Source organism: Euprymna scolopes, chromosome 17 (assembly GCF_053919585.1).
Source record: "Euprymna scolopes isolate OS-2025 chromosome 17, ASM5391958v1, whole genome shotgun sequence".
Classification (NCBI taxonomy): Eukaryota; Metazoa; Mollusca; class Cephalopoda; order Sepiida; family Sepiolidae; genus Euprymna; species Euprymna scolopes.
Genome location: NC_136498.1, coordinates 62,123,106 through 62,137,546, shown reverse-complemented (window position 1 = coordinate 62,137,546; position 14,441 = coordinate 62,123,106).

The window sequence follows — 14,441 nt, the reverse complement described above, 5'->3', positions numbered from 1 at the left end:
GACGTGACTATCCCCGACAAACCCGACAAGCAACTAAGTCCTACCTCTTTACAGATAGAGATCCATAGGTGCAAGAAAGCTCTATACTCCAATAGTTTCTTCCCCAGAACTGCAAGTCTTTGGAACTCTCTTCTCGGATACTGCTTTCCCAACTGAACTGATATGCAGAAGTTCAAGTGTAATGTGAACAAACATCTTTCTAATCACCTCCCTTCATAATGCCCCCGAAACTTATGTCCCCGATAGTAGCCTCCTACTTCAAAGTGCCACTTGCCTTGTTGGGGTGAAAATTGAATTAAAAAAATAACCATATGCCTGGCGAACATACAAAAGGAGACATACCTTCTTTTACTGTTCCCTTCCTTCAGCTGTCGACAGCTTGTTGGAACGTTGCAAAAGAAATACTCTATGCGAAGATACCCTAAGGCACTTTAGGTTATATTTTATATAGCTTTTTTCATGCATTTTTTAAATATTTTATATAGCTTTTTTCATGTATCCACGGGTTTGTGGCTTCCAACAAAGTTTTCCAGCGTCTCTCTAGATTTCTACATTTTGACTAAAATACGTCTTTTAAAGCCTCTAATCTCCCTAGTAGATCTAAATCTACTCTGATTGACTAATACATGTTTACGTGTGTGCATCAAAATATTTCTTTGTTCTTTCTTATGTAAGTAATTTTCATAAAAAGATTTATCCTTTGTTTTCCTTTTTGTTTATGTAAATATTTTGTATTATTTTAATTTGTTATTCTAAACATATTTCTGTCTTTTTGTTTCTTGTAAAATTTTATTTTGCTTAACGAAATATTCTTTGTTTATGGAAATAGTCGCCATTGTCTCTCAAGTGTCCCTTGCCTTTATTTATTTTATTCAAATATTAAAACTTGTTTATACATTCTTTCCGTATAGCTATGCAAACTAGTTGATGCACTTAGCCTCTCCATTCGCAGGACCTTAATCTGCCACACTTAGATAATTATTTGATAAAGATAGAAACACAAATAATGCTAAATAATTATTTCATAAAATGAATAAAATAATTTACTTGATCCTTTTGTGAGACTTTCGATGATATTCGTTTCTTTCAAAGAATACATTTCTTTTTCTCTCTCTTCATTTTGCTGATATAAACGGTGAGGGTATCTCGCTCGTGGATGTAACAAAATATACGTTCTTTCTTCTTAACGAGCATTAAGTAAAGACAGAATCCGATGTGTTTTGCGTGGTTGGCACGATAGTTGAATTTTACTTAAAACATGAATATACTTAGTACTTTATCCGTTTCGCCATAGATTTTTGTGGATACAAGCATCCATGGTATACTCGATAAAGATACACCAGAAGAAGGCGAGAACAATAGACCGAATAATCCAAACAAAACAAACTATCAATCCTCATCTGAAAAATTCACAAGCAAATAAACATATCTCATTTTATAAAGATATATAAGTATACTAAACTTTAGCCAGTTAAAAACGGCCCGTTAACTTAGAATAAGTGATTTATGCCAAATCGATATTTGAATATGCTTAAATTTATGCTCATTTCTTGCATTAATTATTTGACACTACTAATCCATAACTGTGCATTGAACTGATATCATAAACACTTAGTTCGCCGAACTTTTCTTAAGAAAGGTCCATACAAAATTTCAGCCAAATCGGCCAGTTTTTTCCAAGAAAACTTCTAAAGTAAATCTGGCATTATGGTGATTAATCCCTATTAATCTCTAACTGAATTTCGAGTGAATACTATAATACTTAGTTCGCTGCACCTTATGATAATAAATGTCCATAAACAAATTTCAGTTAGGTCGGTCGAGTAGTTTCTGAGATAATTTTTAGATTATATATGGTATTGTGGTGACTAATCCACGTTAATCTCTTTCTATGCATCGAACGGTTATCATAATACTTAATTCGCTGTATCTTATCGTAAAAAATGTTTGTACAAAATTTCAGCCCGATCGTACCAGTAGTTTCTGAGAAAAAGTGTGTGTGTGTGTGTTTGTGTGCTTACATATGTAGTATTATTTACCATTATGTATATGTATGCAATGCTGTATTGTATACACAAACACGCTGACAGACATGGACATACACATTTTAATTAATATATTTCTTGACTTGTCAATTCTTTTTTTTTTTTTTTTTTTTTGCTGTCAAAAAGACTTGGATCAACACATGATAACGTGATAATAAAAAAGAAAACGCCATCATATCTTTAGGGTCCTTGCAAATTTATTACTTTGACAGCCCCCCCCCCCAAATAAAATAAAATAAAAATAAATAAGAGTTAAAAATGTAAAAATTGAACTCAAGATTCCCCCCTTTTATGACTGATCAAACAATTTGCTGTTGGTTTGTGAATATTTTAAGCGTGTCTTTTATATTTTAACTAGCGAGGTGGAGGGGTGCGGGGCGCCCGGCCTTAGCCGGTCGTAATATACGCTTAAATATGATATTTTAATTTATGCAGATTTCGTATTTATCATAATAGAACCAATTTTCTATTAAATATTAAATATATAGTACTGATTTTTAAAGTTTTTTTTAATGCCTTGGGTGTCAGCAGCTAGAATCGAAACCAAAACATTTAGCGCTGTAGCCGCGTTCCCTACCATTTGAGCTATCGGCAGAAAGATAGATAAGAAAGATTTAAAATTAAACCACTTCAAATATTCCTATGTATGTTATCCATCCAAACAAAGATTTTATACATTATAAACCATTGTTAGCGTATAATTACTGTTTCCTGTTAATTTGAATATTATGTGACAAGTAGCTTAAGAGTTCATCGGTTGACTCCTGACGAGGGCAGAGTTAGATACAAGATCGGTTTTTAATGTAGAGTAACTCCACCCCCACCCCCGCACACCAAAACAGGCATTTTGGATTGGAACAACAATAATAAAAATTGTCTCAGTTTAGAAGTGTTTTCCTTCAGACTGAAGGCAGAAACAATAAAGTATAATATTAAAACAGATACTACATATTGCTCTTAACCAACAAGCCAAGCAGACTTCAGTATTAATATCTTAAGACTTAGTCACAATTCCATGTAATCTTTTTTTGATCTTTTAAGAAATTTTTAAAATACAATATTACACATTTAGTACATATTTCCTATCGAATTTCCCCTTCTTACTTATAATTGCGATACTTATGCAGAATAAGGACCGTGCTATCGTCGGAATTTTTCGGGTAGTTTACGTAAAATGCAGAAAAGTGCCGAAATATCGAGTCAATGAAATCGCAACAGCCAACGCCACTTAAGGAAACATTTATTTGTTTTCATTATTTTATTAAAAATAATATTTTTCTTGATTTGAACAAAAATAGAAATAATAAAATAAAACAAATATAAAAACTTTGTCATCAGTTATTAAAAAAATATTTTTCTTGATTTAACAAAAATAGAAATAATAAAATAAAACAAATATAAAAATTTGTAAAAAAATATCTTTTCATAAAACTTACCTTACAACGACTTTTTTCTTGATTTTAATTTTAATTTTATTAAAGTTTCATAAAAAATTGTCAGATAATTATTTTTTTTGTATTTTCTTCATAAGAATGAAAATAATATATTTTAATTAATTATTTAATGCATTATTTTTGTAATAACGAAATAATATATACTTTTCTTTGAAAATATTAGCAAAGGTTTGCGAAAAAAAATCACAAAACTTTTATTCGGCACTTTTCGGCGTTTTATATAAACTTCCCGGAAAATCCCGAGAATATCATTGTCTTTATTCTGCATAAATACTCATATTCGAATCGCCCATAGTCTTAAAGTAAAACGCATACAAATAAACGTTACATTTTAACAACTAGATTAAGATCATGCAATTTGGTTTCGATGATCTCCATGCTGGTCCCTATTTAATTGTCTCCTCAGAAGGACAAAGATGGATATGAGTTGGATTTTTAATCTAGGGAAAATCTGCTTCCCCTAAAAGGGGCATTTTGGATTGAGATGAAAATGAAAATTTGCCTTATTTTAAAAGGATTTCAACCTTCATGGGCTGACGGGATTTTTATCCCCGACCTCCTAAAGCTACAGAGATTAAACCATTCTTGTAATGATCGGGTCCCTGTTGATTGCGATGTAATGCTGTTCTTGCACAGTTCTACGTGGTCTACCATCCCAGGCTTTGCGTTCTCTTTTGGAGATTGGGTTAGATTATTGCTAATCGCCTGGGGTGCTCTTACCGGAGGATGCCGACGGAGCTGCCCAAGCACTTTTTGCAGGCCAGAGTGTCCCTCCTCGGGGGCACTGACTTTTCAATCCCACTTTCCAACCCTGGTGTCACAGTTCTTGCAGTGAGAGAGAACTAAATACCTTCCGCCTTCACCGATTGAGAATGGAAAAGATATAGTGTAGTATAAGAACAGGTACTTGGCTTTGCTTTTAGGCAAAAGGTGAAAAAAGTGTCACATTAAAAGTCTGTCCATCAACACTGAAATAACTTAATGCCATCCCATATTCATATGCATCGTATCAACATCGATTTTTATTTTAAAGATGGAATCATTCGACCGACGAAGATGTAAAACCAAAAAAATAAGTATTGAATGTAAATAGAGTTCAAAATAAACTTCGTAGCCTCGTAGGGGATGTCCTTTTCTTTTCCCTGCAACCTCTTTCTTACAAAAGAGATGTTGCGAGTTTGTCTCTGCTTTATCGTTATTTTCCTGGTAAGTGCTCGGCTGAGCTCCAATCTACCCTTCTCGCCAAACTTTCACAAGAAATACCCGTTTAGCAGAAAACACAATCACTAATTTCCCCCACTTTTTATCTGTGCCTAAACCTAAACGCAGCTTCCATGAACAAAGCTTCTTTCTTAGAACTGCACGCCTATGGAATTGTCTTCCGTTTTCCTTCTTTCCAGCTGACTGCAATATATTTGTCTTCAAGTCTAACGTAAACAAGTTTTTGATGAGCCGTGCCATATAAGTTAACAAATTTACCGAATTTCCATTACTAACGATTACTATATTGTCCAATTTCTACTATAAACTCTTTAACCCTTATCTTCGAGTGGCGTTTTGATCTTTATAAGTGGTGATGCGTAGAGAGATTAAGTATGCGTACATATTTCCTGCCTGAACATGCCGCACACGATTTCTGGTGCTGTCAGACCTCGATCCATTGAGTAAGATTTTGGATTCTTAGCCAGTCGAGTGAATGAACTCTCCTTCCCTGTCAATAGGAAGCCTCCAAGATGCCTACTCCCCATTTATTTTTTCTTTTTGTCACTTGTCTCCCACCGTAACTATATAACTTACTCCCCTCTAAAGACAGGAGTTCTGGAAGGTTGGACCTCTTGGGGCGACACAGTACACAGCCCTAACCTCAGCCAACAGGGAACCGGTCATTTAAAAAATATCCTATACCCTGTTGACTTCAGAGCCCAAGTAAAAACTTTGGGCAAAATATGTCGAAATCTTCACGAAGATGAAACGCGGAAAATTCTGTGTAGCTTAATCGCCTTAAGCATTAATATATATATATATATATATATATATATATATATATATATATATATATATATATATATAGAGAGAGAGAGAGAGAGAGAGAGAGGGAGAGAGAGATGTTATTTGTTTGTTTTTTTGTGGGTTTTTTTCGATACGTTTTGAATGAATTCAATTATTTACGAAAGTGAATTTTTACCTAAATGCGAGTTGGGATTAATTTCCCTTTAATCAATTTGGTACCCCCACATGGGGAGCGGTATATATATTATTTTTTAAAATATAATTATACACTGACACGTGTTTCGTCGTCTACAACTCAGACACTCTGATGAGTCGTAGACGACGAAACATGTGACAGTCGATAATTATATATATATGTATGAAGAAAGAGAAAGGATGACAGATAGATAGATAGATAGATAGATAGATAGATACATACATACATACATACATACATACATACATACATACATATACATTACTCTTTATAATAGATTAGAAGGTGTAAAGAACAATCGATGTATCGGTTTTGGAATTAATGAAATTATTAGAAACTGGTGCAATAAAATTATGATATTTACGTTCATAAAAAACTTCATTTTCAAATTTATTTTCTTCTTCTCCCGAGAAAGTGTTGATTAAAAATGGCTGCACAGATTAACTAAATATGAATCAATATGTCAAGAGAAAAAAAATGCGAAAGCAATGTCTAGATATGGCGCTGATGCACTGCATATTAAATGACAATACATAGATTTAAGTGAAAGAGAGGTTCTGTTTGCACAGTAGGTTTGTGGGTTTCTGTCTGCCAGCAGTGAAATTACGAATGTTAAAGTTGAAGGGGCTGCCATGATTATAATAAATATAACCTCTACTATTATTTAACAGAAACTGTGTCTGTGTGGGTGTGTCTGCGAGTTTGTTCCCCATGGACTCGAAAACGGCTTAGCTGATTTTTACGAAATTTCACACGAAGGTACTTCATGTGCCTGGCAGTGTTCTTAGATAACATTTTTATCGGAATGTCTTCGATAAATATCGATAATCGATACTCAAAATAATCGGATGAAAAAAAGTTACAGGCGATTTGGACTGAAGTTAACACCTTACACAACTTAACACTGTAACTTCATTTGATAAGTTTTATTACCACACAAGCCGAAATGCTCGACATATAAAATCGACTATAGGCTCATTAATATGACAGGGGCGCGTTCGAAATGAATGTTTCTGTTTAGAGCCCAATTGAAGCATGTTTCTTGACTTTTGCATTTTTAACTTAAATTCATGCCATTATACATAAAAATAATCAACAGTAAGCTCTCAGGTGCAGTGCAATGTAGAATAAAATGTATTGTGAATTTAGTCATAGCGAGAGACATGTGATCTTCCTCCTGTTGCACCGCGATGGACCCCCGACTAGAGTAGGCAATCAATCGATTTGATTGAAAAATGGAAGATTTCACCGATTTCGATGACAATAAAAATATGTGAAACATTCGTTGATCGTCAGTCAATCCCAGGCAACGTCGGGTGACCATGCTGGTAATGGATAATAGGATAATGATAGATCCAACAAAATGTTGAGATAATCAGTTGAAGAATTTTATAATTGCTAATTACTATTGATGTTACGTTGTTAAGTTTTAACTTTGGTTAAAATCAGACTTTCTTTTTTAATCGGATTTTTTTTTTGATTATCGATTTTCTTTCCCTCCTTTTGTTTGTGCCCAACTAAATTCAGTTTATTTCAATACAAATTATTTGTTAAAAATAAAAATAAACCAATCATGCACTAATTATCGTGTAGGCAAAATGTGGTAGAAATTTACACAGAAGAGAATACAGTAGTCCAGCATCTTTTAAAATTCACCTTGAATAGTTGTGTTGTTGGTGAAATTACTAAGTAACTTGGAAGTCTGTTCCAAGGTCCAGGGATTCTGATTGTGAAAGTGACCCATCTTTGATTCAGTCGAAATCCGTGGTGAAAAACTTTCTAATTGTATCCGTGTATACGACCAGGATTAAATATTAAACTACTTAAATCGATTAGGAATACAAAACTTCCATTTTTAAAAACAGGGACCGAAATTTGTCATAAATTTGATCCGCTAATACTCAGCTCATGTCTTTCGATTTTAGGCGTGCCACTTTTCTGCCCGAAATTTTCACGCATGCTCTTCAGAGGAAATTGACTCTAAAACGTCTTAGTCTTTCTTCCTCTTCAAATCTTTCTTTAAATTCATACAGTACATCGAGTGCTATTTCCGCTTCTCATAGAGTCGATTCTCTCTAGCACTCTAAACACCTTCTCCCCTCTGAGGTTATTCATTATCTCTACAGATTTGCTCTCATATCATGTATGGATCACTGACGTCATATCCGGGCTGTTGAATCTCTGTTTCATTTTAACGATTCTTGACTAGCTGAAGAAACATATCTGCAATTTGATTAGTCTCATCCTCTCTTCTTATCTGCAACCCTTCTCAGACGTGATGTTGCTAGTCTCAGTCTTTTCTGCAAATACTATTATGGCATATGTTCTTTAGAATTGGCTGAGCTATTCCCTGTGTCCTTTGTTCCAGCTTGTTTGACTCGTTGATGTCGTGGTCTCCATCAATTTACTGTATTGATACCCCATTATTAGGGCTAGGACAACAGCATATTCTTTTCATTGTTTTGACTTTCAAGTGTGTATCTGTTAATATCTTATATGCTTTTATATAAAGTGATGTGATTCTCGATTGATTAACTGTGTCTACTAAAGAATAAAAACAATGAAAAGAATATGCTGTTGTCACAGTCCTATTCATTATAATACAGCTTATTATTCCAATAGCTTTTTCCAAGAACTGCAGGTCTGTGGAACACTCTTCCTGTTGACTGTTTTCATCCTACAAATAGCCTTGTTTTTTTGTAAAATTATCTTCTTTCCTTTCATCAATCGGTTTCACGTCTTGTCTGAAGCAATTTTCATTTAAAAACATAACTAATGAAACAAATTTAGTAAAACTTCTACCTATGCTCCTCCCCTTTTATAACATTCGCAGGAGACACTCTTCTAGCTGCAACAACTGTCAGCAATTTCCCTCACGCTCTATCCGTGCCTAAAACTAAACGTAGATTCCATGATCAAAGTTCATTTCCTTAAACTTCCCGTCTGTGGAAAACAATATCTCTAGATAGCTGCTTCCCATCTAACTATAACATGGACGTTTTCGAGTCCAACGTGACCCTTTTCCTTCGTTCTCTTAAATGAGCAAGCGATACTGTAGTTCCATTAATGCCGACCATCACAGTGTTGTATCACTGACCAGCTGACACTTATTAACTCTTATCCTCGAGTGATCTTTGAGCCTTGATAAGCGGTGACTTTTTCAAGTAAAACAAAACCTGTATATTAAAAAGGTTATTACCTTAAAAGAGACGATGAATAGAATAGTACGAATTTATATATATATATATATATATATATATATATATATATATATATATATATATATATATATATATATACTAGAAAGCCGCCCGCTTGTAAGATACGCTAAAATATATTTTAATGTATGCAGATTTCGAGGGCCATTTCTTTGCTGATTATTATATTGTACCCAATATATAGTAGTTTCCCCCTCGATATAACTTGGTCGTAAAATACGCTTAAATATATTTTGATTCATGCAGATTTCGTATTTATAATTATAGAGCTTATACTCTATAGGTTATTCTAGAAATTACGTCATGGCGTTAAAATTTGAGACGGTGACAAACCAATTCAGACCTTTAGTCTATTAATAGAACATAGATAGATAGATAGATAGATAGGTAAATTTTGTACCTAATATATAGTAGTGATTTCAAAAATATTACGTGAGTGCTAAGCCGACACATATAGCGTAACAGTCTTAGTCGTTAATTTTGCAAAGTTTACTAGAAATGACGCTTGCATGACGTTCAATTTTTAGATGGCGACAAATTCAGACTTTAAGTATAATAATAGATATTAACGGGACCTGTGGAAATTCCACAGCGGCATCTTTCATATGTAATATATATATACTAGGGCTGTGATAATAGAATATACTTTTCATTCTTTTGACCCTCAGTATATATCCGCTGCAGTTAGACACAGTTACGAGGGGCGTGCAATAAGTAATGCCCTTGACCCACTTTTTTTTTTTTTTTTTTACAAGGGTGTCACCACTTATCAAGGCCCAGAGGCCACTCAAGGATAAGGGTTAATAGGTATACATTAGTCATTGTGATTTTAGCATAGTAAACAGTGGGAATTTTGAAACTTGGATTACTTAGGGGGACGATTCAATTAGAACTTGTTCACATTGGACTTTTTCTTTTTTTTTTTTTTTTTCATAGGTATCAACTCATTATCAAGGTCAAAGAGGCAACTCAAGGATAAGGGTTAAAGAGTGTACAGTAGAAATTGGACAATATAATAATCATTAGTAATGAAAATTTGTTAAATTTGATAACTTATATGGAACGGCTCATCAAGAACTTATTTACGTTAGACTTGAAGACAAACATATTGTAGTCAGCCGGAAATAGAAGTAGAGCAACGAAACTTGGCACAGTTATTAGTCTTTCTCTACATACGAACCACCCATAGTTATGCATTTCTCCCATCGTTTGATGCAGCTCTGGAGACCGTTTTTGTAGAACACAGGTTGGTCCTCCAACCACGACGTGACTCCAGAAATGAAGGCTGCATCACCTGGTAAACGCTTTCTTTTAAAAAAACAACTTCATGGCTGAGAAGAGGTGAAAGTCAGAGGGTGCAAGGTCAGGAGAGTAGGGAGGATGGGAGAGGATTTCATAACCACACGCTCGTGCTTCTGATCTGGCGACATGCGAGTTGTGGAGTGGAGCATTGTCCTGCAGGAGGAAGGTACCTTTGCTGATCTTGCCCTGCCTCTTGATTTTGATAGCTTCCCTTAATTTCCTCAAAAGTGAAGCATCATAGGCTCCTGTAATTGTGGTATCCTTTGTCAGGAAATCTGTGATCACTACTCCGTCCTGATCCCAGAAGACTGTTAGCATGACCTTGCCAGCGGAGGGCTGCACCCTTGCCTTCTTTGGAGGTGGTGAGTCCAATTGCTTCCACTGCATTGACTGGGCTTTGGTCTCTGGATCATAATGATGGACACAGCTTTCATCCTGTGTAATCAGTCTTTTGAAAAACTTTGATACATCTTCTTGGCACATCTCCAAATTCATCCTCGATCACTCGACGCGTTCTAGCTTCTGGAATGGTGTGAGCGACCTGGGAATCCATCTGGCAGACACCTTATGCATATGCAAATGGTCATGGATGATAGTTTCCACAGACCCTGTACAAATCTTGACATCTTGAGCTATTTGGCGAATAGTAATGCGCCCATCTTCCAAAATGGCAGCCTCAAATTGACGGACAGATTCCTCATCAATGGCAGAAGGGGGGGACAACCAGGTCTGGGAGCTGTTTCCACAAACTTCCAGCCATGTTTGACTTCAAGATGCCAGCGTTTTACAAGGTCATATGATGGGGCATTATTACCATAAGTTTCTTTCATTTCATCAAAAATCTCCTATGGTGTGCGTCCTTTCAAATACAAACACCGGATCACTGCTCGACATTCAACAGATTCCATTTCACACCTGACTCAGTTCAAACACCTGAAAACAGAAACCACAATTAGTTCAGAGCTGTAATTTGCTACATAACCTCTAGAGATATAAATCATTGCACATGCAAAATTTCAGCTAGATCAGATAAATAGAAGTGGGTTAGTGGCATTCCTTATTGCACGACCTCGTAATCACCCGAGAATCATATCAGTCTATATAAAACATATGCGGATTAACTCATATATACTCAAGAGTCAAAACAATGAAAAGAATATTCTGCTGTCACAGTCCTATATATATTTCTGCTGGGTATTCTGTGGACGTTCAGTATAAATGGAGACCCCGCGATATTTTTGTAGCCCTTTTGTTAAAACTGTAAAAGTATTTATCTAAGTAATCTGATTAATGTAGTGCCAGAATATATCTGGTTATTACGGTTTATCTCTAATATCCTTATAGGAATCTGTGGCATATGTCCATTGTATGGATGCCCGATGTGAACGGAAAACTCACGATATCATTATATCGTCTTTAGACAGAATAAATACTACGCTTTAATCCTAGCCAAAAGACCAAGAAGTTATATTTTAGTTTCACGTACAGCTCAAAAGTAACATCATTTGTTATGTATTTTTATTTAATGTCTTTGTTTTACATTGCGTCTTCGGTGATTGGGAGTTCGTATTCTTTCGATGTGGAGGGTGGAGGCTGGAAGCTGGAGGGTGGAGGATGATAGCATGCTCCGAACATTAAATTAGCGCATCTATATATTAATTTAATGTTCGTAGTATGTTGCCGCCTTTAATAAATACGATTACCCGATCGAATGATTTATAATCTGGAAACCGTGACACACGTACGGTTTTTAAGGTACTGTGTTATTAATATATAGATGATGATACTAGTGATGGGACGATTCCAATATTTTCCCGATTTCGATACAATTACCGATTCTGTGCTAAATTCCCGATTCCGATACAATTACCATTCTTATTTCGATTCTTTATAAATCTCTAATGATTTAAACTATAAGATTGTAATTTTCCCCGTTTTCGTAAAAACACGTTAAATATGCAGATATTTTCGTAAACGTAAAAATACAGTGTGGAAGATGATCTATCGATTATAGCTTTGCTGATAATTTATATAATTAAATAACCCGCGTGTTATTTCTTCTGCTCTTCACACCATCAATTCCTTGGTTAAGTTTGACACTGTTGTCAAACTTCCAATTTCCAAACTTCTGTATATGTAACGCACCTTCTCTCAACTGCAAACGCACTTCTGCTGATCGAACTTACTTCTTCAAAATCCAACTTCAAAATGAACATGCTTTCTGAAAAATCAACCCTCTTTTATTTCCAACGAGGAGTATCTCATCTGCATATCAGGTGGTAACATTGCAGGCATATAAAGAGATAAGGCAGCCATTTTTGTTTCATTCCGTTCCACGCCTGACCCGTTGAATTATGCACACGTACTAGTTAGGTAAGTCACGAGTTTCCCTACAAAATCAATGCATATTTATTATTTTATCATTATTGCCGGCAATGGAAGAGTTTGCTTTAAATAAAATAAAATAAAAAGACAATTAAAAGAATCGTTTTGGCATCGAAAAATCGGCATCAATTTTTCGATTCTGATACCCTCAAATCTTCCGATTTTTCCGATGCCCGATTCCGATTAATCGTCCCGACACTAGATGATGCATTATGTTAAAGGTACTATAGTATTAATACATAGATAATGATACATAAACAGTCTGAGACACTGATGGTCACCAATTCGGAGCATAAATGCTTTGCGGCATATACTTTGAAATAAATATATTTTAATGTTTTAAATCGTTCTTTCGTAATTTCAATTATAAATGTTTTTTAATGTGCCGTGGCTTTACTCCTGTATTTGTCTTGTCTCTGGAAATTTGTGAATCCAAGCAATTCTCGATGGAAGTTTGCCACATGAATGATTCGCCGCTGAGATTAATTCTTTTCATTTGTAGCCAAGATAAATTTCAATCTGCTTTTATGAAATAACTTTGATATTTCAGGGTTGGAAGATGCGTCCGTTTTGTTACTTGTTCTGTCACACTCCAGCTTGCACGCGCACCCGAGCATCCATATAAGACATAAGAACGTCTGTCACACTCAAGTTTGAAATATCGCTGTTGTAGGACTGTCACACTTGCGGTTTGTAAAGTATTTTCGTTTATCTGTTATTATTAAGTTAGGAATATCATTGTTGGCGAACACTCTGTGGCACTTAAGTTTAAAAAAAAACATTTTTATCGGTCTGTCACGCTTAATCGTTTGATAACATTGTTGTCAATCTGTCACACTAAAGTAGGAAATACTTTTTCCATTTTCTTGTCGCACATTAACGCATATAAATAACATTGCTGTCGGTCTGTTATGTTGAAGTTTTAAATAGCATTGTACAGTTTGAATGGACGCTAAGATGTCTGCTTTTCACACTCAATTTTCAAACTACATTGTCGTTGGTCTGTCACACTTTAGTTTAAAATAGCGTTGTCATCATTGAACACACAGGTTGAATTAACACATCTAATTTTAGATGCGTCTTATAACAGTTTTTTGCTCAGCGGCCAGTCTGTCATGTTTCAGTTTCGAATGATATTTTAGTTGGTCTGCCAAGCTTCAGTTTTAAATAATAATTTTGCTGGTCTGACATGATTTAATGTAAATAGCGATCTCAGTGGTCCGTCACATTTCAGTTTGAAATAGTATTTTTGTTGGTCCGCCACGTTTAATTTGTAAATAACATTTTTTCTGTCTATTATACTTAAGTCGAAAAAGCGTTTTACTTAGTCTGTGAAATAGTATATTTCATTGGTCAGTTACACTTCAATTTTAAATGAAATTTCTGTTGGTGTGCCATGCTTAAGTTTGCAATAGCAGTTTTCTTTGGTCTATCACACTTAAATTTGAAAGCGTTTCATTTGGGGTGTGCAATGCTTAAGTTTATAATACTATTTTTGTTGTTCTGTCATGCTTAAGGTAAAAGTAATATTTTTACTGGTCTGCCACGCTTAAAGTTTTCGCAGCATTCTCCAGTTTTAAATAAGAGTTGCGTTTGTCTGTCTTGCTTTAATTTGCAATAGCATTTTCCATATTTTGTCACGTTTACTTAAAAATAGCATTCTGTGGTCTGTCACACTTTAGTTTGAAATAGCATTTTCATGGTCTATCAGACTTAAGTTTAAGTTGTTATTTTTGTTGATTTGGTATGCTTGATTTTTAAATGTCACTTTCACTGGTTTGTCATATTTAAGTTTGAAATAGCATTTTATTTGATTTGCAACATTTAAGCT